We start from the raw sequence: 26,819 nt of genomic DNA on the forward strand, positions 1-26,819 counted from the left end.
TTTCAACCAATAGGACTGAGGCTTTCTCCGTCCAATTGGAGCTGTGCAGCTATATTTCCCCCCCCCCCCCCGCCCCAATCAGCATCTTCACTGATCAATTAGAGCAGCTTTAGTCTGACCAATCAGGACAGTGCCTTTTGGACCAATCAAACTGTGAGGATTTGGATCCCTCATTTGCATGAGGATGGACCAATCAGGACCAGGGGCGGGGACTTCTGTCTATATAAGTAAGCTCCCTCCTCCCCATTCCCCTGTCTATCTAGCTCAGCACACATTCCTTTTCTGCCAAAGAGTGTTACTCTGGCTGGAGCTGAAACACTGAAGCTACCTCAATGGAGCAGAGCGGAGCCTACTGGACTAGAGAAGGTGGAGCAGAGCAGAGCAGGGCTGTCTAGCCAGAGACGGGCCTAGCCCCAAAGCCGCCTTGTAGCCACGCTGCTTCATAATTCAACTGTAATATTATTGAGCCGTTCCACATCTAGACTGTATCACAATTTAGCTGTTGGCCCTGAATAAGTTTTCCTCTTCACTGCACCCCAAATTGGAGATTCCTGTTGGCGTTGCATTGGTGCCAACAACTATCGGCTGACAGCCCCTTCCCCATGAATTGTAATAGCTAACCGAGGCTAATCAGCTAATTTGGGTCAAACTTGGCTGGAGGCTCTGCCAGCCCATGTTAAGCCTGACTGTACCATGTGAGCACTGGGAAGTTTTCCTAAACAATGCCAACGCTTGATCGATGATTTTGTTAATGATTCCAATCCGAGTCGTTTTCTCCCCTTTTTGTTCTCCAGAGGCTGCTCTTTCTTCTGCAAGTTTTCAGATGGTGAAGGTCAGAACGTGAGCATCAGAATTATTGTTCCCTCCTTTAGGACTTCTGAAACTTTAAGGTACATGCAAATCACAGGATCTTGTTACAATGCAGATTCTGATTCAGGAGATCTGGGGGGTGGGGTAGGGTGGGGTGGGCATGAGAGGAGCTGGTGATACTGATGTGGCTTGGTTTTTGGACCACACTGAATAGCAAGGCTCTTGTTAATTTTTCTCTATATTTCCTGTTTCCAGTTGATGCATGTTGGTAAGACAAAGAATACCTCTTTAATCTGCTCCTCAGACACTGTCAGAAATGAAGAATGAATAAGTAAGGATTTCAAAGCCCACAGGAAATCATGAGGTCACAAATTGTATCTTCTGAATTAACAATTAAGTTTGGTAAACCATGACTTTGAATTCTCATTTGTTGCAAAGCAAAGCAGGATTTCGAGAATAGACCCATAGTGCGCAAAAACGCAGAGAGCATTCAAGCAGATCTGAGTTTTCTTATGAGATCGCAAAGTAACTGTTTATTTGAGGTTATTAATTTTTTTTAATGGCAAGCATTATGCCCTGTACTACGTTTAAGTAGAAATCTGGTGGGGACTACATGAGAGTTTGTGTACCAATTCCTTATCTTTATCCTCACTGCCAGGAACCCAGTCTAATTATTGCTTATGCAGAGGGATGAATGTCCTTTAGGTGTGAAGTAATTTCTGGTTTTTCTTTGAATATTCTCAGGAGAGCTGCTTTTTGGATTTGCTGTACTGAGTTTTTTAGACCTTTCATTTGGCTCATTGTATGTTGCTTTGGATCTGTTATTGCCACAATTTCTGTTTTCTTGGTTAAAATATAAATTCATTATAATTGTAGGTTATGCCTTCTGTTTTATAGGACTGGAAGATTGGAAGTGGACTTTAAATTCCTCAAATCCAATGTCCTTTTCAATGTATGATTTTCTATTGTATAAGCCAGCCTCTGCTGGAAACATCTGGTGATGGGGACCTTACTACTTTCCATTCTATCCTTCGAACAGCTCTGACTGTTAGGGAGCCTTCCCTAATATTGGGCCAGGTGTTGTCTTTTGATCAATAGCTCAGTTTTACTCACTGAGGGCCATCCTTTGTCTTGACTAGGAGGATATGGACACACTATATATTGTTGGGCAACTGACGTGTTCAGGCCTGGAATGCAGGGTTTCTCGGTGCCTTTGGCAGTTCCTCATGCATCAGAGTAGACTCTAACTCCTGATGTGAGGAGTAAGGTTGGGATGGAACCCAGCGCTGCATTCCCAGAAACTGCATGGGCTGGGACAGTCACTGCTCATAGGATTTTACCCCGTTTTATTACAGGGGCTTAAGATGTCCTGCAGTTCTTTCTTACATGAAGCCTAACTTAAGCCTCAAATGAAATACAGGATCGGGATTCATGATTACTCATGGATTTTTGCACAACGAAGTCATTCAATAGGAATCTTAGAAATGGCTGCGATTTCCAGAAAATTGTTTCTTTTCTTTCGTTTTCACCTAAAGCAAAATTTTAAAACTGGAAAAGCTGGACTGCAGTCTTCCTCTTCTAGCCCCCTTTCAGAACCATTCTTCCCTCCTATTTTCTGCTCCATGGGTGAGCTGAGCTCCAAGCCTTCCCCTCTGCTGCACTGTTCTGTGCCTTGGGCCATTCTTTGCTTCTTCCTTGCCCTTTTCCCTTGTCAAAACTCACCTGTCCTTTGTCCAATTCTCTCAGCAGCTGGGTTTATCTGCCTGACCCTGACTGTTAATTTGGTCCCTTTCACAAGTCATTGATAATGTGTAAGATGGGTCTTGCTTTATCTGCCTGCCTCAGCATCATAATTCCTTAATCCAATCAAATGCATGTCTCCCCATGGCCCTTAGATAGTGGCTTTTTAGTGGGGAGGGGTAGGTAAGATCACGGATGAGAAACTGTTTTGGTCTGTGGGCCCCTTAGCACAACTTCACAAAACATGCATCTCCTCATTGAACCGGACTAGTTCTGTTTTTCATAAACAATAATAACAGCAGCTCTTACTGCATGTGGTTATTCATTATAGTTACTTACTAGGCTTTGGCTACTGGGCCTGGGACCTAACAGATTTCTCATTTCATGTTCATGACAGTGCTGTGATATAGAAAGAATTAGTCTCATTTTACTGATGAGCTAACTGAAGTTCAGAGAGGTTAGGTAATTTGCCTAGCATCACACAGCTACTACATGGCAGAGATAGGTCCAAACCAAGGTCTGCCTGACTGAGGCCCATGCTCTTAAGCATGTAGCCTCTTTTTCTCTGATCAACCAACAAAGCAGAAGCCTAAGATCGGTGATATTCCCCAGACAAGCCCTGCTGTGTCCACCTTGAATATAACCTTCCTACTGCACCTAAGTGTGAAAAAATTACCACTGTGCTCATCCCTACCCTCTAAGCTCTCACCTCTCTTACTTTTCCATGCTGAGAAAAGCTGCTTCTGGCTTCTGCATGTGCAAGAATAATAAGTGTTTGTTTTTTAATTACAAGGATTTATTATAGAATGGGAGGAGGGATACTAACACATCCCATCTGGGGTTACTTAAAAAGAACTGTGTTCCTGAGTATATGTGCTTTTTCTTTTTCTCGGGGAACAATTCCAGCAACAATTTGGTACGTGAAGCATAGCGTGGTTTAATAGGATTCGGGTGACTGAGACATCTCAGTGTCATTTCTGAGAAAGCTAGATGGCTCATCACCTTTAATGAATGGGAAACAAAGTTGCCCCAGTGTCAGCCTTAGGGAGGTGGGTTTATACCTGTGCCTGGGTTTATTACATTTTTATAAAAAGGACATCCCCATCAAAGTCTCCTTTTGGGACAAAGAGAATAAAGAAGACAACAAAATGCTGCCTTCAGGATAAATGCATCAGTTTGCAAAAATTCACAGGGTTTCCCAGAGTGGCCACCCACAGAGGCAGCAACATCTGGCTGTCATGCTGTCACAACAGGGGAGAGCAGTGCTTGGGCACAGGGTGAAACAGAATGTTCCTTATAACTGGATGGAAGACACGTAGTTAGACTGAAGCCAGGAGGCAACAGACCTCCCCGGGCTCAGGAAAATGCCGCGCTGAGTGAGGCCATAGGTCCCTAGGTGCAGCCATATTTGTCCTGTGACAGGCTCACACACAAATCAGAAAAATATGCATCTCCAGAGAGGTTGTTGCATGTTTTCAGAACAAAAGTAGAATGGATTAATATTTCATAAGAATAATAAAGAAACCTCTCCATTCTTGGAAATATAGTTAGCTGAGGAAACCCTGCTCTCCATGAAAGACAATTTCCTTCCTTCCTTCCTTCCTTCCTTCCTTCCTTCCTTCCTTCCTTCCTTCCTTCCTTCCACCCAATGTTTACCAAGTGTTTCTTATGTGCCAGGATCTGTGCTATGTGCTTGATATATGAAAAGGAACAAGAAATTGTCCTTACTTTCAGGAAGCTCACAGGCCAGTAGAAGAGACTCATAGAATGAAATAATTGTTATTCAGTATGCTTACAGGAACCTTGGGCGGGTCACCTAACCAGCTTGAAGGCATCCATGAAAGCCTCCTGGAGGAGGCATCACCTGAGCTAGATCTTGCAGCATAACCAGGATTAATCCTCCAGAAATCTGTATATTTACATAATATCACTTTGCCATCTAACAAGAAATGGAAAGACTAAGTAGATACAGTAAGTCCCCGACTTACGAGCATTCGAGTTGTGAACTTTCACAGATATGAACGGACCTTGCATTACGAACATTGGTAGATGCGAACAAATGGCGGAAGTAGCTCACGTGTCTGCCGGACATTGTCACAGTTGTGCTGTTGTGTGCTTACTGTACAGTGAGATCCTGTACAGTAGTACAGTGCTCAATCAGAGCCCAGGATGTCTGGAAGCAAGAGGAAAAGCAGTGGTGATGTGGAGAGGACTGCTAGGAAGTGTCAAAGGTGTATAAGACTCACTTTGTCGGACTTACGAATGAATCCGACTTACAAACGTTCTCCCAAAATGGAGCTCGTTCGTAAGTCGGGGCCTTACCGTATTCTGTGTGTGTGTGTGTGTATGTGTGGTGTGGGGGAGGAGATAAAGTGGGTATTATGTAAAAAATAGGAATTTAAGCATTCAAATTGAAATGTTTGAAGGGGAGTGCTGGCCATTGCAGGCTGTTTTTGGTTGACTAAGGTTGGAGTCTTCACCACTTCAGAGGTGTGTGTCCCTGAGCAAACTGCTTAGCATTCTAAGATCCAGTGCCTCACAGAGTTTTCAGGTTTCAATGCGGGAACACTTGTAAAGCATTTGCTTAGGGGCTGGCTTATTTAAATGTCAATAAATGTCAACTCTTATCATGAACACTGCTATGCTATCATCAGCAGTGTTCTTTTACTGATTACCCTCCTAAGCTCTCTGAATCTCCTGTCCCTGATTTTTGCCTCCAGGGAAAAATTGAGGTTACAGGAGAAAAATGAAACAAAAAGAATATAAAAAATTAGGGTGCGATGGTGATTATCGTCTTCTCATTGAGAGTTGGTAGAGTTAAGAGGACAGCCTCCAAACAAAAGGAACACACTCCCCCTTTCTCCTCCTATCACCAATCCTGCCTTCAGCCTGTTGGTCTCTTGCTTAGAAAGGCAAAAGCATTAGTGACATGCAATTTAGAAAACTTTTAGTTCTGCTGATACTAAATAACTGAAAGCCCTCTAACTGGAAAACTCCTTTTACTAATTGCAATAAATATAGTCCCCATGGGGGAAAAAGGGAGCGAGGTGGGGAGATTATGAAAACCTAAGGAGAAAGAGCGTGAGCTGTTGCTGCAGTTGCACATGGGGATGGGAGATGAGGCCTTGGGTCTGCCTAAGGTGAAGAGTTGCAACTGAGACCCTTTTAGAAAGCTGGAACTAGCACATGGTTATGCCTTCACTAAATGATGACCAGAAAAAATCCTGCCTCGAGCACAGAAGATGACAAGGAATAGAGGCCTACCTCACATGGGTTTTGAACTTAAACTAAATGCATGGTCCTGGAACTGCCTGCCACACCTCCCCAGCTGAGAAATCAGTATAAAAAGTGACTCAAGCCAGTGATATCCCAGGCAGTGGTAACTAACTTTGGAGCATGGGGCTGAAGCAACCATTCTGACAAATAGATGTTAAGACAAAATGCATTATTAGGGATAAAGAAGGCAATTTCATAATCTAAAATAAACAATTCAGCACTTTCACATACAGTTGACCCTTGAACAACACAGGTTTGAATTGCATATGTCAACTTATACACAGATTTTTTTTCAAGAAATACTTGTGCTCTTATACTGTTGGGAGTCTGTGGATGTGGAGAGCCAACTATATGCATTGATTTACGCCATTTTATATAGAAGACTCGACCATCTGTGGATTTTGGTGTTTATCCTCAGGGAATCTGGAACTAATCCCTTGTGGATACCAAGGGACAACTGTAATAAAGTTTTGGGGAGTCATAAATTATACATGGATTTTCAACTGCATGTGGGTTAGTGCCCCTAACTCTGCATTGTTCAGGTGTCAACTGTACCTAATAACATGACCTCAAATATGTTTGGAGCAGAAATCAGTTGATTTATAATGAGACATTTGAAAATCTATATGTAGTAGGTTTTAAAAACATCTCTCAATAATTGATAGACTAAAAAGTTAAGAATTAGTACAGATATTGAAGGTTTGAACAACCCAATCGACTAGCTTAATCTAGTCTACACATATGTAATCCAACAACTGATTGTTTGCTAGACCACAAAGGAAATCTCATCAAATACCAAAGACTTGGTAACATACAAGACATATTCTCTGACCATACTCCAATAAAATATGAACTTGAAAAGAAAAAGATAATTGAAATTGCTCTATATATTTGAAAATTAGAAGGAAAAACATTTCTAAAAACTATTTGGTCAATGCAACAGTCAGGGTAGTGTAAATTATGCTGCAGTAATGCACAGAACTAAAATATCTTAGTATCTTCAAACAATGAAGGTCTATTTCCAGTGTAAGGCAGCTGTGAGCTCCATTCCACATTTTCCTCACTCTAGGACTCAATCTGGTGGAGCTTCCACCACCTGGCATATTACCACTTGCAGTGGTAGAGGGAAGAGTGTGGATTTTAAAGTTTTCTGCCCTCCAAAGACACACATCACTTCCACTCGTATTATGTTGGCCAAAGAACATCTATTGTCATGGCTAAGTTCAAGAGGGCAAGGGCTTGACTAGAAAGAGAAGAACTGGACATATCAGTGACCAGCACTAATGATTATCACAAGAGGAAACAATTATGAAAATGAGGAAACATTTACACCTAAAAATAATAAAAATGTAACATATAAAAACTTGTGGGATGTAGCTAAAGCAGTAGAATAAAATTTATAGCCTTAAATGATTATACCTTTTAGAGAAAGGAAACTGAAAATTTAGGAGCTAACCATCTATTTAAGAAAATGAAGTATCCCAAAAATAGTGGAAAGAAGAAAATAAAGATGAGATACATTAATGAAACAGTCACAGAAGATAAAACTGCTATCATATTGGACTCCTCAGAAGCAGACTCTGAGATGAAGATGAGTGTCCCAGACCTATTCATGTAGCCTCGATTAGTAGATTATCTATCCTCATCCTAGGAAAGCAGGTAATAGGTTAGTGAAAGCCTGTTAGGGAAAAAGAAGCTAAGCAAAGTCTCAATTTCAGGCCAGGTCCCTCAGAAAGCAGCTTCAGCCTGATCCCACAGTGGGCTTCTGAAGTTTGAATTATACTTTGGAACTGTTCCACTTGGGGGCTTCTATACTCCCACAGCTGTCAGTTATTGGCTAAGGGTTAACTAGAATGGATGTGAATTTCCAGATGCTTTGGTTTTTCTGCATAGGTGGGCAAAGTGGCTCCAGTAGCCTGACGACAGTCCCTTGAAAAACAGTAGAGATCCTGCCTATTGGAAGCAAGACCACTCCAATTGATTCTTTGAGAGAAAGATAAAACAAATAAACATTTAGCAAAACTTAAAAAGAAAAACAGTCAGCATTCACAAACAATATTAGAAATGAAAAAGGAGTCATAACTACAGATGAAATAAAGATAAACAAGAAGATAACATTATGCCAATAAATGTGAAAATACAGACATGATCAATGTCCTAGGAAAATAGGACTCATCAAAACTATCACAAGAAGAAATAGAAACAGGAGTTCAGCTTTCACCACTAAAGAAATGGAATTAGTTGTTAAAAGTTTTACCCTCTGCCCCTCCATAGGACCAGATGAGTTTGGATAGACATTCATGAAACAGATAATTGCATGCTGATGCCAATTTTATCAAAGAATAGAAAATAAGGGAACGCTTCCCACTCAGACAAGAAGAATATAAGAAAGGAAGATTACAAATCAATTTATAAATATATGTGCATAAATAAACAAAAATGCTAGAAAATTAATGAATGTATTAAAATAAAATTGGATTTAGCATAGGAATGCAAAGATGGTTTTTCATTAAAAAAGTTAAACGAGAAAAACCACGTGATTGTCTCAGTAACATTTGACAAAATTCAGGACCTATTCATGATTAAAACGCTCTTAGCCAACTCTTAACAAAATAGGCATAGAAGGAAAGTTGCTTAACTAATAGACAGTGTCTACTAAAAACCTACAGCAAACATTCTTAAGGATGAAATGTTACAATCTTTTTTTTTTTTTTTTAAACCTGGAACAAGACAAAGATTCCTTTTGTCAATGGGAAAAAAAATGGTTAAAGAGATGGAAAAATACCATGTTCATTGATGTGATGATTCAGAGCAAGACGATATGAAGTCCCCCAAATTAACTTGCAAATTACAACAAAAATCTCAATAGAGTTTTTTTCTGGAACTTAATCTGGGGATCCTAAAATTGATATGAAAGGGCCAAGGTCAATATCAACAAAGAAGAGAGACAAGATGGGTGGGGGAGGGTATTGTTCCAGCAGATATAAGTGTATAATAAAACTTTAGTAATTAAGATGTGTGTCATGACAGGAATGGACACAACAGAGCCTGTAAGCCAACCCACACAGATATGTAAACTTGGCATATTAGAATGTGCCATTACTGGTGTGGAAAGGATAGTGGTATTGGGAATTAAGGGAGTCTAGGAAAAATGGTTATCCACTTGAAAAAAATATATATTAGATTCCTACCTCATGTCTTAATCCAAAATAAATTCCAGATAAATTACAAACCTAAATAGGAAAATTGAATATTTAAAACTTGTAAGAGAAAGTATAAGAGAAATATTTTAATGATTTGGGGGACTTTTTTTAATTCTTAAACAATGTTTTGATTTTCTTTTGGTTCCTAAACAAGAGAAAGGACAGATGAAAGGATTGGTAAAAATGACTATATTAAAATAAAAATAAAACTTCTGGACACTAATAGCAATCACTGTTTGTGAAAATTAAATATATTACTACACGAAAAGCAGTTAAACTTTATTGTGTGTCATAACACATACTCAACACTACTACTAGGTATTTGCTATTATTATTTTTTTTATGGTGTATGATTTCCCACACAGTGATTACAAGGAAGCTAGTTTCGTCATGTATTTTTTCTCTTTAAGCCACATCTTGTAGATATGCAGCACATTATGTAACTAAAGGAAGAGAATCGTCTCTGCAAAACAACATGAACACGAGTATTTCATTCTTAGGGAAACTTGGCCATTATTTCAGTATAGGAATCTCTTTCATGGGAACCAGTCTTCATTTGCATGAACTCTGTAACTTGTGGTCTTTTTTTGGTAATGTTAACATGGAGCAAATTCCTCCTGGTGACTTGTTTTGTGTGCCCAAGAATGCAGCACTGGCGTCTCGGAGGAATGTAGCTGCTGGCAGGCCCCCAGCAGGTCTGAGACTGCAGTAGGGCTGGGGCTGAACTGGTTAGTGTGGAAACACGGAACCTTCTCCATACTCAACTTTTGACCCCGGGTCACATTTTGCTTTTCCATCTGGGCCCTTCCGCATTTGTCTGTGGCAGGGTCCTGAAAGAAACAAGTGGACTTGCGTTCTTGCTTCTGAATTAAGCTGCACCAAAATATTGGTATAATCAGAAGAGAAACATTTACAGAAGCTCTGGAGGTCTTAGATATTCATCATGTGACAGATAAAAATCTGAAGACTCCTGGCTTATGTTGATCGTGGAGGTGAAGGGTGGCGTTTTAAAAAGCCATTCCTCCCTATGATATTATTTCTGGTCCCTTGGCTGAGTCCCTAGTTCCTAACGGGCGATGTCTCTAAACCCACACTCTTCCGCATTACAAATAAACTATTACCGTGTACCCCTTAAGCTGCAGCAAGAGCTGTTTTTGCTTCAACCCATAGCCCAGTTCAGAAGGTCAGACGTGACCGCAGTATCTCCTGTTATTTCAGGGCTTACATATGTTTGCCTTGGCGCCATTTCTCTGGCATTTGGTTTCCTTTATTTTTCCATGGGTTTGGCTTGCAGGAATCAAAGAAGCATAGTTTTGAAAATAAATGAAGTTCGTAAAGATGAAGTATTCTGAACTGGTGGTGACTAGACACAGCAGGAGGGAATGCACCCCTCCCTGGTTGTGTTCAGGATTGCGGCCCTGACCCTGCTCATGGAGAACGTGAGTAACGGTGAAGGCGGAGGGCTGTCCCACTCGGAAAGGCTGGCCAGCACCTCCCAGCTCGGCTCCCCAGCCAGGCCCCAGCAAGCTCGGCTGTCTCGGTTGAGGGTACCTGCTGAGGCCAAAGCTAAAAGCTCCAGAGAGTGGCAGGCCTCCCTTGATGAGACATTTCCCATGTTAGCCTCAGTGACAGCGGATTGTTGTCAATGGGAAGAAACTGTGATCGGCCCTTTGCTGTGATGTGTTTTGGTTCCTGACAGGAGCTCCTGGAAGAATGTGAGTCTGGGAAAGAGGTATTTACTCCGTGTAAGACACGATTGGGATCACTACTGTGGTGTTACACTGGCAGGGGAACCTCAGGTCCAGGTTTTATCAGTCCGTAGGGGCCCTATGGTAGAAGAGGCGGTAGTCTGGGTGAGACGGATGGAGTGTAGCCATGGTTCCCAAGCTAGTCTACACAATGGGATCCCTTGGGGAGTTTCAAAAACTACTCTTACCTGTATTTCAGCTCAAGAGATTGTGATTTAATTGGTCTGCAGAGTCGCCTGGACTTTGGAAGTTTTAAAAGGTCCCCAGGTCATTTAGAACCACTGATGTGGTTACGCGCCCCTGCTTTGAAGTTGCACAGCCTCGATTTGAGTCTGAACTCCAGCATCCAATAGTTGTGTGACTTTAACAGAGCCATGAAAACTTTCTGAGCCTCAGCTTTCTCACCTTTAATATGGGGATGCTCTTTTCTCCCTTATGTGGTTGTTACAGAGAGTGAGTATAAATATACTTCATTTTTTTTAAAGATTTTATTGGGGAATTGGGGAAGGGGAACAGACAAGCTGCTGTCCTTTTGTTCTTTAGTCTAGTTGTGGAGGACATCACTTCACTGGCCCATGTTGGTATTGTGATCATTGTGCTCTTTCTGCTGAGGCAATCGGTCTCTGGCCATTGGACGGTTACTCATGGCGGCTCACATCATCAGCTCACGCCAGCTGCCAGCTACTCACATTAGCTTATGGCAGCCCACTGTAGCCCCACTGCAGCGTACGCTGTCACCTGCGACTCACGGCAGCCCAGCTCCAGGTTGAGCTGTTGTTCACCATCTTAGCTGTAGAGGGTGCAGTGTCACTGGCCCATGTGGGATCTGAACCCATGGCCCTGCTGCTCAGAGCTCGCGCTCCTAAGCCAACTCTTAACCAACTGAGCCACTCGGCCAGTTCTAAATATGCTTCATTTTTAATACAAAAGAAATGTGGCATCGATAGAGATCTGGGCAGAGTCACTAGTATGGGTTTTGGAATCTGGTTCCACTGTTTGATCTTGGGTAATTGTTTTTAAGTCTTCATTTCCCTTGCTGATAAAATGGGGATTTGTTCTAACCCTATAGGGTTGATATGAAGATTAAATGACACAATGAACTTAGTGTTTAGGTTGAACAATATGAAATACCTTATTTTGTGTAGGTTAAAATGATAGAATATCAGCAGTCTCACGTGTTTAACCTAATATTATGTCTTCAAACATTTTTGTAGTCGTACCTATTGTTATTACTATTAATTGGTATGACTTTGAGGGAATTACTTCAGAGGGCCTCAGTTTCCCCATCCATAAAATGGACACATTAAGATTTTGCCTTTTTCATAGCATTCCTATAAGGTCTAAATGAAATGACGTTTGTGAAATCACTGAAGATTATACAATATGAGGAAATCATGACAACTTAAAAAATGTTCTTGGAAACTGGGCATTTTATGTACATAATAGTAAATATTCTGGGAAAGTCAGAGGGGTATGTCTGCACAGTATGAATACTGGGAGGGGAATTGAATCACAGAGCTCAGCCTTTGGGATTCAGACAGGAAATCATTTTTTAAGCCCACTCTGGGTTCACCACCACTCTAGCGTCATTGAGAACAGAACAGTGAAGCCCTAGGCAGCAGGAATAACTAACATGTGTCTGATACTCACCACATGCCAAGTTCTGCTAAAGTTTCCTATGTACATTAACTTATTTCATCTTTTGTGAGGCTCCCAATGTTTCACAGGTGAGGAAATTATTATCCCAATTTTTATTCCAGTTTTACACAGGTGAGGAAACGGAGGCAGAGGTTAAGTCACATGTCCAACTCACACAGGCATAATAATAAAACACGTTCAAGAAATGATTGTGAAAAACATTTCTGGTAATGAGTACTTTCAAGATCATAAAATTATACCAAATAACAAAAAATGTTATCTAGAGCTCTCTTGTGCTTCCCTACTCCTCACTTTTAAGAGAGACTTTTTAACTAGAGCATGAACATTCATCATTGAAAATGTCTCCTGGCTTATGCTGAGGTAGGATTACTCATAGCTTTTGCTTCTTCCCCTCATTTTCATCCCTGACTTTGGGTGGTCTTGGGTGGGAAAAATAAATTCTCCATGTCTGTAGTTTCCCTACCTATACCATGGGTGTAATAATGCCTCCCTTGAAAGCATGTTATGGAGCCTAATTATCATAAAGTCATTTGTGTGTGTGTGTGTGTGTGTGTGTGTGTGTGTGTGTGTGTGTGCACGCGCACGCGCGTGTGTGCGCTTCTGATGCAGACTGGAAACCCAAAGGGCCACCCAGATTTTAGGCCTGTGGTAAAATCTTAGCTTCTTTTGGACAGAGACAAGAGTATTGCTTCTTGGTGGGCTTCCAAACCCTCTTTCTGTGTGCTCTTTGTATAGGGCAGTGCCAGGTCTCTTTTTGCACATGCATCATTACTTGGAGTAATTAAGTTACCATAAATACCCTGTGGTCAAGGAGTAAGTGATACCGTTTATTACTACGTTACTTGGGAAACATTTTCAACTAATAGGGATCATTAAGTCAGTGGCGATGTCACTTGATATGCTAATGATCCAATAGGGAGAATAGTGTTCCACATAGAAAAGACTTACAAAGGATTGACTTTCTTTCAGGGCAGAGCCAGTGGCTCCTGTGGATTCTAGAACCTCGCCTCTCCAAGTGTGGTCCACAGTCTAGCAGTGTGGGTATCGCTTGGGAGCTTGTCAGAAATGCAGAAAGTCTCAGGCCCCACTCCAGGGCTAGTGCCTCAGATTCTGCATTCTAACAAAATCCACACCTGGTAGGTAGGCCCATTAGAGCTGGAGGAGCAACACTTCACTCAGAACTGTAAAAGTGATGACAGTTTATGTGTCGGGGCTGGGACTCCAGTCGAGGTTTATCAGACACCAAAGCCTGTGTTCTTTCCTCTCTGTTGCTCTGCCTCCTCTCATGTGATGCAAATAGGATTTGATTTATTGTTGAAATGCAATCTGACCATGGTTACTATAGCGGGGGTACATCCTCTTTAGGTCAGGAAACTTCTAGATAAAAGCAGTTTTTATCACAACGTTTGTAATGTGGTTACATTTTGATTTTCAGCCTTTATTTATTTATTTTTTAAGAAGCTCAAGATATTCCTTCACCTGAAAAAAAAAAAGTGGGACAGAGGTTAGGGTGGTAAGGGAGGTAGAGCGTAGAGAAAGAAAAGAGAGAAAGAAAAAAGAGGAGAAAGGAAAGGAAAAGCAAGCCTTTGAGGAAACTCAATGTTTATTTTGAGACAACAGTTATTCATCTTGGTTGTTGGGTAAACACGTTTTTTGTTAACCTTTAGGGGCTGATGTTTTATTTAAAAAAATTTTTTTTAATGGAAATCTATTTGAAATAATTGAGCAATACCAGTGAAAGAGTATGCCAAAACAATGTATTCCTTTCTAAAATTTCCTTTTGAACTGATTTATTTTTATAGACTATTAAAATGACCAACCAGGACGAGGTATACTATAAATCTGCATATCATTATGGTTTGGTTTGATGGCCATTCTCATGAGGTTGCATAAAAGTGTTACATTTATTTCTTTTTAACATAACTTGTGCTATAGCCAAAACGATCTTTGAAAAAACAATGCGACTTTGAACTCCTGATGAATTGCTTTATTTAGGCATTTGATTATCAATGGCTATTCTCATAAAAAGACAACCAGGTATTATGTCCCTCCCCCTGGAAGTACACAATATCATCTAGGGAATATTTTTATAAAAAGATAGAAGCTGAATCTCATCAAGATTCTGTATCTAATTACCAATGCACGGGCAATAGAGAGGTCACTTAACTGTCACCTGGGCCTTTTGGAGTGCTTGCTCTTGGGTTATTCTATCTTAGAATCCAGCTGCCATGCTTTGAGAAGCTGAAGTCACATGAAGAGGCTACGTGGAGGCACTTCTGATGACAGCTCCAGCTGAGCTCTCAGCTGATAGTTGTCATCAGCTATCAGCATGTGAATGGACCATCTTTGATGTCCAGCTGACACATGAATGACTACAACTATACTGAGAGACCCCAAATGAGAACCGTCCAGCTGATCCTAGTCAGCCCAAAGAACCAAGAAAGTTAATAATAAATGTTTGAGGCACTAAGTTTTGGGACAATTTGTTAAGTAGTATTATGGACTGAATGTGTCCCGTTTCCCCCCTACCCCATTCATATGTTGGACCCCTAAACCCTAATGTGATGGTATTAGGAGGTAGGGCCTTTGGATGGTAATTGGGTGGGGCCCCCATGACGGGACTAGTGTCCTTAGAAGAGGATGCAGAGAGACCAGGCTCCTTGTCTCTCTCTGCGATGTGAAGACACATCCAGAAGGTGGCCACCTGCAAGCCAGGAAATGGCTTCTCACCAGGAACTGAGTTTGCTGGCACCTCGTTCTTGGACTTCCCAGCCTCAAGAACAGTGACAAATTAGTGCTAGTGGTTTAAGCCAGCAGTCTATGGTATTTTTTTTATAGCTGCCCATGCTGAGTAAGACAAGTAGCAACAATCAGATCGGTGAGTAGGCCTGCATTGTCTGTGGAAGAGAAGGCACGCTGAGGAGACTAAGATGGTCCCAGGTTTGGGCTTGGGCAAGTGTGTGGATGATGATGCTATTCACTGAACTAGGAAACTTAGGAGCAGGAGTAGTTTGGGGATGGAGGGGAAGGAAGAAATAAATAGTTTTCATGATTATCTTAATATATATTAATTTTAGAAAAAAAAATGGAACATACAAAAAACGTTAAAGGAAGATTGAAAAAAAGAAAAACACTTGTAATCTTACCACGCAGACCTAACTACTGTCATTACTTGTTGTAGTTCCCTCTAGTGTTTTGTTCTTTTTTGTTTCTAAGTGAAAAAAAAAATTGTATTTAGAAATTAGCCAGCTGGACTCAGTTTAGCTGATCCCAATTTTTTTGCCAATGTCCAAAGCATCGTAGTCAGGAGCCAGTTGAACATGCACCTTCTTCTCTCCATCAAGCCTGATCAGGGTGTTGACCTTGGCCATGTCAATGTCATAGAGTTTCTTCACAGCCTGTTAGATCTGGTGCTTGTTGGCCTTGACATCCACAATGAACACAGTGTGCGGTTGTCTTCTATCTTCTTCATGGCTGACTCAGTAGTTAGGGGACCTTGATGATGGCACATTGGTCAAGCTTGTTTCTCCTGGGGGTGCTCTTCTGAGGATATTTGGACTTCTTTAGGAGCCAAAGTGTCTTGGGCTGTGGGTGATGTGCGGATCTTCTTTTCTTTGTGGCTGTGGACGCCTTTCAGCACTGCTTTCTTTGCCTTCAAAGCCTTTGCTCTGGCTTTGGCTTTGGGAGGGGAGGAGCTTCCTCCTTTGCTTTTGGGGCCATCTTTGTGAAAAGGCTATTTGTTCTTTATTTTTTATTGTGGGGGCAATTTTCTCCAAACTATCTTAAAGGATACTGCTTCTGGCAAATATTTTGGAGAGGATTTATTTAACTCAAGATCTTAGACCAGAAATATCCAACATGAACCTCTAGCTGCAATTGGACTTTCTTCTGTAAACTTTCAAATCAAAGTAAATGAAATAAATGTTGCTGTTGGGAATTGTTTTGGAAAAACAGCTTGTTTTCACCAGGGCTAAATCTTCAGGGAAATCCTGGATATTTATCCCTGTGACAGAATTCCTGGCTTGTGACTCCAGTGGCAGATGAGGTTATGCTTTTAGTGCTTGCAAGAAACAAAATTCACCGGGTAATTATTTGTCTATAGAGTCTATGTGGGAAAAGTAAAATGAAACTGGAGACATTCAGGGAAACAATATGAACCTCTGGTTGTGTTATGATCTATTTAGTCATTTATTTATTCTTTTATTCCTCAAGAATTATTTATTGTGCATATTTAGTGGGTCACAGTGTAAAATGTATTTCACAGGTGACATATGATGAAAAATTGGAAAGTCATGGGACTAGAGGACTCGATGCTGTGAGTCTGTAAGTAATTGGCCAACAATTGGGAAAATAAAGGAATTTGACGTTTTTATTGCAGTGGGCTTCAGAATGGAAACAACTTCTCCCTGGGGCTCTAGACAATGGGAATAGATCTTCAGATTCCCACTTCTGGCAAAGGAATTCCCTTAACCCTTAGCTATTTGCTTCTTCTGTAGCCTAACTTAATTTAGTGTATTGTGTCCTTCTCTTCCCTTCCCTTCTTAGTTCTCCTTCTCTTCTCTTTTTCTCTTCCTTTTCTTCTTTCTTTCCCCTCCCAATTTCTTATCTATCTATTCCCCTATGTTTTCTCCTCTATTTCCCTGCCCTCTTCCTCCCTTTCCTTTTACCATGTTGCCTTTTGGGGATAGATTTAATTGGCATGCTTTCTCTCATGTTGCAGTAGAGATATCTAAGATCATTAAGCCCTTAAACTGAATGTTGTAGACACTTTCTATTCAAGGTGTTAGCCCATGACCAGAAGCCTCAAAATCACCTGGGATGCTTGTTAGAATGCAGCATCCCAGGCCCTGCCCCAGACTCACTGCAACAGGGTCTGCCTTTTAACAACACTCGGTGTGATTTTTATGAAGGTTCCAGTGTGAGAAGTACTCTTATAGCATGGATCATCTGAAATCAACCCTTTGAAAATCTGTCATCAATCCCATAAATCCAATTATGCACAGGTGCTTCACATCAGTGTTGTCATGGAAGATACTGCACTCTCTTGGAAAATAGGTGAGGTTAGAGGTGGGGCAGGTGTGAAAATGTGGGGGATTGGATGCCTAGATGGGGAGGTGGTGGCTTTTCTTTGGACTCCTGACAAAGGACATTTTAGTCATGGAGGCAAATGTGTGGCTGTCTTGATAACTGTCAGGCATTTTCTTGCTTGTCCAGGAATGGTAGATGATGCGGTTTGTGGTTTCAGGACTTGTTGTATGTTGTGAGATACCAGCCTAAGGACGTGTCAGTTGGTTTCAGTTGGCTCGGAAAGGCACATTCTACTTATTTTTCCCCCCTGGTTAAACATGGAATGAGTTGAAGGTCATCCACTGAGAATGCATCTGTTGTCCGAAGGGTGGCAGGTCCTGGGTTTCCTGGGACAGTGTCAGGTTAACCTCTGTTTCCCAGGAAAAATTATTAATAGTGACCACTTTCATGTTCAAATGTGGCTCAAGTGTGAGAAATACTGCTATAGCACTGTATTTTCCCTTCCCTCTTATTTCTCCTTCTTTCTCTTTTTCCTTTCTTCCTTCCTTCTTTCCTCCTCCCACTTTCCTATCCATTTATCCCCCTATATTTTCTCCTCTATTTTCTCCCTCTTCCTCCCCTTTCTTCCACCATGTCCACCAATTTGAACAATAAACTGTGGTGTCATTGTTATGATAGATTACAGGGGGAAGCCGACCTCTCCTAGGGACTGGGTAAAAATGAATCTAACAAGTAGGAAGATAATCACCCCTTATTCTATTTGTTGCCAAGGCCCAAGGCCAGGAAGAAGACTCCCCCTCAATCAGTGACCCTGATATTAGATATTTTGGGGGGCATGTTGGTCACCGGGCCTGTTTTGAGCATTTTCTAGTTTGGTGCCACTTAGAAGGTCATACTTGTCAACTTGATCTAACCTCTGACTTGTCCAGTCTCGGTTGTCTTTCTGGTTATGCTGCCTTCATCTGGGACAAAACTATGTTTTTAACTCCCTTGAATGTTTGTTGCCACCAGTGACACAATGAAGAGTGCATTTCTGTAACTCTTAGATGGCTTCTTTGATCTTTATGTCCCCTGGTTCATAAATAGAAAGTATGGTGCTCCAAATAGCTAGAATGCATTGTACTCTAGATTGGAAGTGGCAGGCTGAGTTATAAGTACTAATAGGAGGCACAACACTGATATTCCAATTTATTGCATTGAAATCCTGAAGCAGAAACTAGATTTGACACTGGGTGATTAAGAGTGGGAAGATGGAGAGCCCTGAAGACACGAGTTTGCCAGGACTCCCCAGCATATTCGTTCTCAGTTCTTCCCCATTCATTTCAAGGGCCATAAAGCTCTAGGTTCTGTAGCTCCTCCTTGAACTTGACTTTTGCATATTTAAGGTGGGGCTCAGAAAATGCTTTTTCTCCTCCTTTTCCATGCAGAAGCTGCTAGGCAAACAGTCTGGAGGTGCTAATGGAATGTCAGAGCTGAGTTTTGTTTGTCAACCCTGGGGCAGGCCCTGGCAGATCTGGGGTGAGGGAGCACAAACAGGTGGGCTCTGAGGGATGTCTACACTTGGCTGGAACACTTGTGGTGCTGTCTCGGGGAACTGGTATTTATTTTTCCAGTCATGCTTAGTCCTAGGAGGTGTTAGATTTCTTTAAAGCCTTCATGACTCATGACCCTAGGAGGGCTCAGATTCCACTTCCCTACCTCCTCAACCCCATTTGCTGTGTTCTTCAAAAGGAAAATAGCAAAGTGTCTTAGAGGGGGCCCTTGTTGAAGAGGACATCTCTGATCACTTTGGGGAAAGCACTTTACAAGCTCAATAGCACCTCCCAGTTGGGAGGAGGGATTGTCATTCCAAGGAATTTGTTTGTGGTTGATTTTCCACAAATGATTTCAAATGACCAAACAAGGCTTATCTTTCAAAACTCCCATTGGAGGCTTATCCCTTTCTTCCGTATTTGCTGCCAGGGCTCGGAGAGTGTTTGGAATTACCCCCAGAGCCAGTTTCGGAGACACATGAGCGATTGGGTCTCTGTGGAGTTTCACTTCATTTTTAACCTAAACACCCCTGTCTGGCTTGTTCTGCAGGCTTGTTCATAAGACTTGGTACAAAATGCCAGTTGGCTTTTCCAGAAATCAAAACCTCCCTTCAAAGGTTGTAGTCATCATTGAGGAGGTCAAATAGAATAAGTAAGACTTATCAAGCAAGTTCCAAAGAAGAGTTTTAGAAACTCACCAAACTATTGCCGTGCCTTGGGACAAAGGTCCAGCTTTGAGAGGTGACCAGTATGGAATTCAATACTTGTTTAGGATATACACAGACACACAGCCACTCACAGCAATAAATATATTACTAAGATCTTGATCGGCTCACCTTTTACCATTTCCCTCGTGTATTAACATACAGGTTTTATTTGTTTATTTTATTGTTGGCAGGAGTAGCCAATAAGTAACCAGTCATTTGTTCATAAACCTATTTATTTATTTATTCATTAATAAATTCATTCATTCATTCAGTCCGTCAGTCAAAATGTACTTGGCATTTGCCTTTCAAGGGCAGAGGAGACACGGTCACTGCCCTCATTCAAATAGGAGAGATAGTTGAACATTAATTAAAGAATCACCCAAATAAAAGTAAACAGGAAGAAAATAAAACCCACTCTGGTAAGTGCCATGGAGGAGAGGAACATAATGAAGCTAAGCAACAGTCTGAAAGAGAACTCTCCTGGTTAGAGAGGATCTGAAGGAGGGGTAGCGGTGCTTCAGTGAAGGGGAGGGGAGCATAAGAGCTTTCCAGGGGGAGAGGACAGCTTCTGTAAAACCCCTATAATAGGAGGGATGACAGAGAGTTGGAGGAACAGAAAGAAGTCCAGTGTGGCTGCTGCTGGAAGCATGGCAGGGAATGAGGACAGAGATATCAGCAATGGAAGGACCACGTGGGACCTGGCAGGTGGGGGGAATCACACCATTTATTGTCCAAACCAAAACACTTGTAAGAGTCAACAAATCAATAACAACTAAAACTGGCATGCACCCCAGCTATCCTGGGCAAACCAGGACATATGCTCCCCTGACTTAGAGACCATGCTAGGGATTTTGGTCTCTATCCTGAAAGCAATGCTAAGCAGGGTTTAAGGGTGGAGATGAGAAGGAGGACATGATCATATTTGCATTTTGAAAAGATCTTTCCAGTTATACTTTGGAGACAGGAATGGTGGTCATTGCCTTAAATGCCAAGAGTCCTGGTTTGATTTGAGTACATCTTTATGTGCCAACCTCCTTTCTCTGCTCTCATCCCAGTGCTCAGCACACATCTGTGCAGCAGCTGCAGAGCTGGGATTCCAGAGGCTCTGGCTAATTTGTAGAATTATGGGGACAGTGCCTCGCAATGGAGTGTTCCCATCCATGCTGCTCGTGTTCACATTGTAAGCTTGATGCCTTCCACATGCTCCTGTTTTATTCTGACCCTCCAGGGGCCGCGCCAGTAATTAACTCTTTGGAGGAATTTGGCTCAGCCTGGTGTCTTTCATTGCTAAGATTTTAGAAAAACAGGGCCTGTTCATGTAAATCAGTGGGAGCCATGTCTTGGACCCACAAGGGGCTTTGTTCACATGCTGATGTCCCTTCTAGACTCTCTTCTCTGTCTTTCGGAGAGTTGCAGAGTTGGGAGGGTCTTTAAGAGATCTGAATCCCTTCTGTGGCCTATCAAGGGGTGGTTGTCCCAGCTCTGAGGTCTAGGAACCTCAGACACAGTCTCTGCTAGGATTCTGTCCTGGCTTTGCTCAACTTCTGTCTCGGTCGCCAGCACTCTGGTCCAAGCCACCATATTTTCTCACCAGGACCACTGTGGCAGCCTCCTAACAGCTCTCCTGCCTCTGCTTCAGCCTCTCTCTAATCTGTTCTCCACACCACAGCTAGAGTACTATTTTAAAAACAAAAATCAGCCAAGGCAGTCCCTGTTTAAGCCTCTTCAAAAACTTCGTGTTGCGTTTTGAGTAAAATCCACTCTCCTTACTCTGCCCAGGAAGTCCTCCTTTTTACCCAGTTCTCCACCTTCTCTCTCTCCCTTCCCCTCTTTGCACACTATGGTCCCGTACCACTTGCCTTCTTTCATTTTTACAGACACACAAACTCTTTTTTGCCTCAAAGCTGTTGTTACCTGGGATCGCCATTCCATAATTATTTTTGTAACTGGCTCCTTCTTGTTCTTTAAGTCTCTGTGGAAGTGTCCTCTACACAGAAAGGTTTTACCTGGCCCTCTGTTTACAGTGGGTTCCTCTTACGAATCTTGACCTCAGGCCCTTTTACCACTCACTTTGTAACACACAATTTATCATTTTTTATTCATTTATTTGATTGTTTTGTTTCAGCCTGTCCCTGGGCTACGTTGTGACCACCCTGGGTGGGGATCTGATGGCCTCCTCGTCAGTGCTGTGTCCTCAGCACCTGCTAGGTGCTACAGTGCTAGCTCGCCGTAGTGCTCAGTGAATACTTAGGGACTAAATGAGCAAGTGACAGTGAGTACGTTTTTGATTAGCAGCTCCATTGGCTAAAGTCATTTTAAAATTTGAATCTTATAGTCATGGTTACTTTTTATACAGTTCTCTTTGGAAGGCCCCTCCCACCCCCAGGAGTTTGAAGAGCATTTTCTTGTTCATTCTAAGGCTTCTTTTCTCTAGTCAAAACATCCCCAGTTCTTTGAACTCTTACCCTGTGAAATGCCGTCTTGTTTGATCCAGCCTTTTGTTCTTTCAGCCTATCACAATTTTTGTTTTTCGGATTCAGAATCTGTCATTTACCATAGCGATTATGCCTCCCATCTCTTGGGCCTCTTAAAAATTTGATAAGTATGCTAGTTAAGTCCTCATCCAATTCACAGACAAAAGTGTTGAATGCCCCTAGAGAGAGTTCTTTCTTTAGGTATGGATACCTTAATGAGTCTGTGGGAAAATGAGACCCTTGCATTAAATAGAAAGCAAAGAGTTCAATACTTCAACTAAGAAACGATTTTTTCTATAGCTGTCTAGATGACATTTCCAGTTGGATTTATTGCCTGCTTCATACACTCAGCATGTTCGAAAAGAAACTTATAAATGATGATACATAATAGTAGGTGGTCATTTCAACGGTCATTTTGAAGACTATGTAGGAACACAGCATAATGATTCTGTATGATATATAGTAAATGGAAAAAGCACAGTGCAAAATTATATTATGAGTAAATTTTCTCCTCTATTTTGAAATATGTCATTTTCACATTTATAATGAAAACCATGCATTTATATGAAGGCTTTACTTATATTCCTGTTCTAAAAATCAGTGCTTTCTATTACAAATGAGAATGTCCCATAGGTAATAGAAGGCATATAATCTTTTCAAGATTGGGAGAATCAACCCCCTCCTAAGTTTATCACTCAGAGGGCTTAAAAATATGTTTGTACCTTATTTTCTAACTTTGTGGTTTCTGTCTTGAATGAAACTTTTTTTTTTAAGATTTTATTGGGGAACTGGGGGAGGGGAACAGCGCTGGGGAATTGGGGGAAGGGGAACAGACAAGTTGCTGTTGTTTTGTTCTTCAATCTAGTTGTGGAGGACGGTCGCCCCACTGGCCCATGTTGGCACCATCATTGTGCTCTTTCTGGGTGAGGCAGATCAGTCACCGGCCTCTGGACAGCTGCTCACGGTGGCTGCTGGCTGCACACAGTAGCCCATGGCAACCCACTGCAGCAGGGGCTGCAGCTTACGCCATTGCTGGCGACCCACGGCAGCCCAGCTCCAGGTTGAGCTGTTGTTCACCATCTTAGCTGTAGAGGGCAGTGTCACTGGCCCTCATATGTGGGATTAGAACCGGGGCCCTCTGACATCCCAAGCCAGTTCTTAACCAACACGCCACTCGGCCGGCCCTTGAATGAAACTTTTTTTAATGAATCTTATTTTTAGGAAAAAATGTGAAATCGTTTTGTTTTTTTTTAATTTTCTTTCTTTCTTTCTTTTTTTTTTTTACCTTTTCTTTGTCCTCAGGTAATGAATGACCCATACTGTCCCCACTACAGCCATGCCTTTAAGTTCCAGACCTCTTCAGCCCTCCTGATAAGTATCAAAGCTTACCTGTCCTGAGTACTGCTTCCTCATAGCATCTATCTTTATCTCATTGAGGATATTTTCTCGACTCCAGAAGTAATACTGATCATTATAATAGCGTATAAAGTTCAGAAAAATATAAAGAAGAAGGAAATATCACTCATTGCTCAATCACCCAGAAAAAGCCCCTCTATTAAAAAAAAATTCAGAAATCCATTTGGTTTAAGGAGCTTATGGGGGATGATAAATGCTTCTGTCTTTCATTCCCCTGGTGGTAACTCTTTTTCGTTCAAAACTAACTCATCTTTAAATTCCCGAATTTCAAAGAGTGGATTACGGTAGACATTTTACTCACTGGAATTGGGCTGCCAGAGCACTTTCTTAGGAAGAAGGGACTGCTTGCCTTCAGATGAAACCAGGAAGGCAGTTACTTAGTCCACCTTATTGAAAAGACATCCCTTCCCTTCAAGATCCCATGTGGAGAAGATGCAACTTAATGCTCTTCCCTTATTTTTTTCATTCAATTATTCATCTGGGTCCTCACTCTCCACCCCTAGGCAGCTCTCCAACTCCCAATGATGTTTATTAGGGCAGGCCACCCAGCTGGTCTAAGTCTTCTCTGAATTCCTATTATACTTTATTATCTCTGCTAGTTGCCTTTTTCCAGCCTCGTATTTTTCTCCAGTTGTTTCTTATAAAGAAGGCCTGCCTTTCATCCAGACATGACTTCCAGGGCTAATCTGTGCTTTAGAAAAATGTTACTTAATCAGAATGCTTGAGGACCTTAGGGCTGGTGCATTTGGATGTAACTGTACACTCAAAACTAATCAGACACCCCCCCCCCAGCCAAGAATATATTCTAGATAACCGATTCTTCTTTCATGTCTCCATAATAAAGACTAGAGACATCAAAACATTTACCACACTTTTTGGAGTACTTGTAGTTTAAGTGTTCTGGACAGGGTTCTTATTGCCAAAATTTTACTGTTGAAGCAAGGATATGGGATCCAAGCTTGCATCATTGCTTTCATTCTTTAGCCCGAAGGCTTGGCCTTTAGTCATCAACAGCACTGGAGGTGTTCAAGTCAATGATGAAAGTGATGATGGAAGATGATGTCAGTGGAGCAAGAGCATCTCGGAGTCATGGCAGGACCCACTCATGTGACAAGGAGGGATAGGAGGGCCGCAACCCCAGGTCAGGGAGTTCAATGCACTGAGCTTCCAAGGAAGAATGTAAATCATGTGCAGCCTCTCATGGGGTGCAGATGGGGTGGTTCAGTGTGGTGCTAGGTCCGAGACCCTTGACTAAGGGCACAAGCTCATTTCATTGCATGTTTTCCCCCCTCGACATCTATTCATTCATTTTCTTTTGAACGCCTCGGGGTATATGATTGAGAAGCTACTGTTGAACATGTAATGGGTGAAACTATAAAGACTCAGAGCCTAGCACATAGAAAGCATTCAATAAATATTTGGTGGCTGGATAGATGAATACACAGATTTGAACCCTGCTTTTGCCTCTAATTTCTTGAGCACCCTTGGAAAGATGATTAACTGCTCTAAGCTGTGGTTGTCTCATCTGTAAAATCTGGAAGCTAGTACCTTCCTGATAGGATTGCATGTGAGGATTAGATAAACTAATGCATGTAAAATACAGAGTACAGTAATTTTTAAAAAGTAAAATAGTAGCAATAATAGCAGAAATTCCCAATCACGGTAAGACTTTCTGTTATTGCTATAAGTATGTAATGTCAGTAATTTAAGACTCCTTCTAGTTATATTTTGGTGTATTGAAGTTTTTATTATACTTTCCCTCTGTTTTCACAGTCTGGTTGCCCAGCACACATCTGAGTACATTGCCGGGCCTCAATAAATATTTATTGCTGTACCTTTTTACAGATAAAATTAAAAGCTATTCCTTTCAGTCTTCTTCTAGCCCTTCAGACAATACAGCACCCTTCATTACTCATTGGATTATTGCAGTGAAGCTGATTAATGGTGGCAAAAATGTTTCATGTATGATAAATGTCAGATAACTCCATAATGATAAAACTGCCATTTATGTCATGAGCATATTTCTGGGGAGGAAACACATAATGATTTCAAAAGGCCGATCTGACCCAGCCGTAACAATGACCTTCAGTAGCCTGATGGAGTCTGGGGAAGAAGGAAACAGGTTCGTTGAGAGACAATGATCAAGCTCTGTAGAAACAATCAATCTACAAAGTCCTGTCCCTATTTTGCTCTTCTTGCATTTTCAACAAGTCCTACCTCCTGGTCTTCATGCTCTTGTGTTGTCCCCATCCCCCGCCTTGATTCTGGGCTTGGCCAAGTGACTTGCTTTGGCCAATGGGATACCAATAAATGTGACACAAGCAGAGGCTTGAAAAACACTTGCACATGGGAGCATGTCCTCTAGGAACACCTCCTCTTACAATCCAGGCTTCATGCTGTAAAGAAGCTCAGGACAGACCGCTGAATGATGAGAGGCCATGTGGAAAGTGCCTGAAGGGTGAGAACTAATTCAGACCTCCACTTCAGCTGGGTTCACAGATGAATGCAGCACAGGAGTGACCTCAGCTATGCTCTAAGGAGCAAATAAACCCCACAACTAACCCAGTCAACTCACAGACTTGTGAAATATAATAATACATTGTTGTTTTAAGCCATTATGTTTTGGGTGGCTTATTTACATAACAATAGATAATGGCTGCATATTTTCTTTCCTCCCTTCCTGTAGGACCCACGGACAGACCAAATGGAGGCATGTATCTCCAAAAAACATCTTAGTGTTCACGCTAGTCAGCTATCCTTTAGCTGGGGAAGAGATTATGCATCTGTTCAGATGCCTTCATTTTACAGATACAAATTCTGAGGCTCAGAGGGAGTAAGTAACTTGTCCAAAATCACTTGTCTTGGTCTCCCAATTCAGCATCCAATGCTCCTTCCATAAAGAGACCTTAGAATAGCTTTAGATTCAAAGGAAATTTCAAACCAAATCATGTCATGATGTCCAACTTATATATAATAGTTTTTTTTTTTTTACTCACACAACAATCTCTGTTGACTGGACATGATTCCTTTCTAATTTGAAATAATAATTTAAATATCTCATGAGAGTCATGTTGTCCTTGGAAATTAATAGCGAATCAAGTCCAGGGAATAAAGTGCTGGCAAAAATACAGATATCTTCAGAAAGAACAGAGAAACAATTCATATTGATTCTATTTTTTAATACTTTTTTTTCAATTACAGTTGACACACAACATTATATTCATTT

At 41.6% G+C, this 26,819-nt stretch overlaps 1 long non-coding RNA gene across 2 annotated transcripts in view; it reads left to right on the forward strand.

Annotated features, from left to right (window-relative positions):
- The first annotated feature begins 276 nt into the window (after positions 1–276).
- LOC109373327 (uncharacterized) overlaps positions 277–26,819 on the forward strand; it is a 436,631-nt gene continuing 410,088 nt past the window's right edge. For both annotated transcript variants that reach the window (XR_002122201.1, XR_002122200.1), the window contains exons 1-2: positions 277–366; positions 795–890. This is a non-coding gene — a long non-coding RNA (uncharacterized LOC109373327). The remainder of the gene's footprint in view (positions 367–794; positions 891–26,819) is intronic.

Source organism: Hipposideros armiger, unplaced genomic scaffold (assembly GCF_001890085.2).
Source record: "Hipposideros armiger isolate ML-2016 unplaced genomic scaffold, ASM189008v1 scaffold_707, whole genome shotgun sequence".
NCBI classification, from domain to species: domain Eukaryota; kingdom Metazoa; phylum Chordata; class Mammalia; order Chiroptera; family Hipposideridae; genus Hipposideros; species Hipposideros armiger.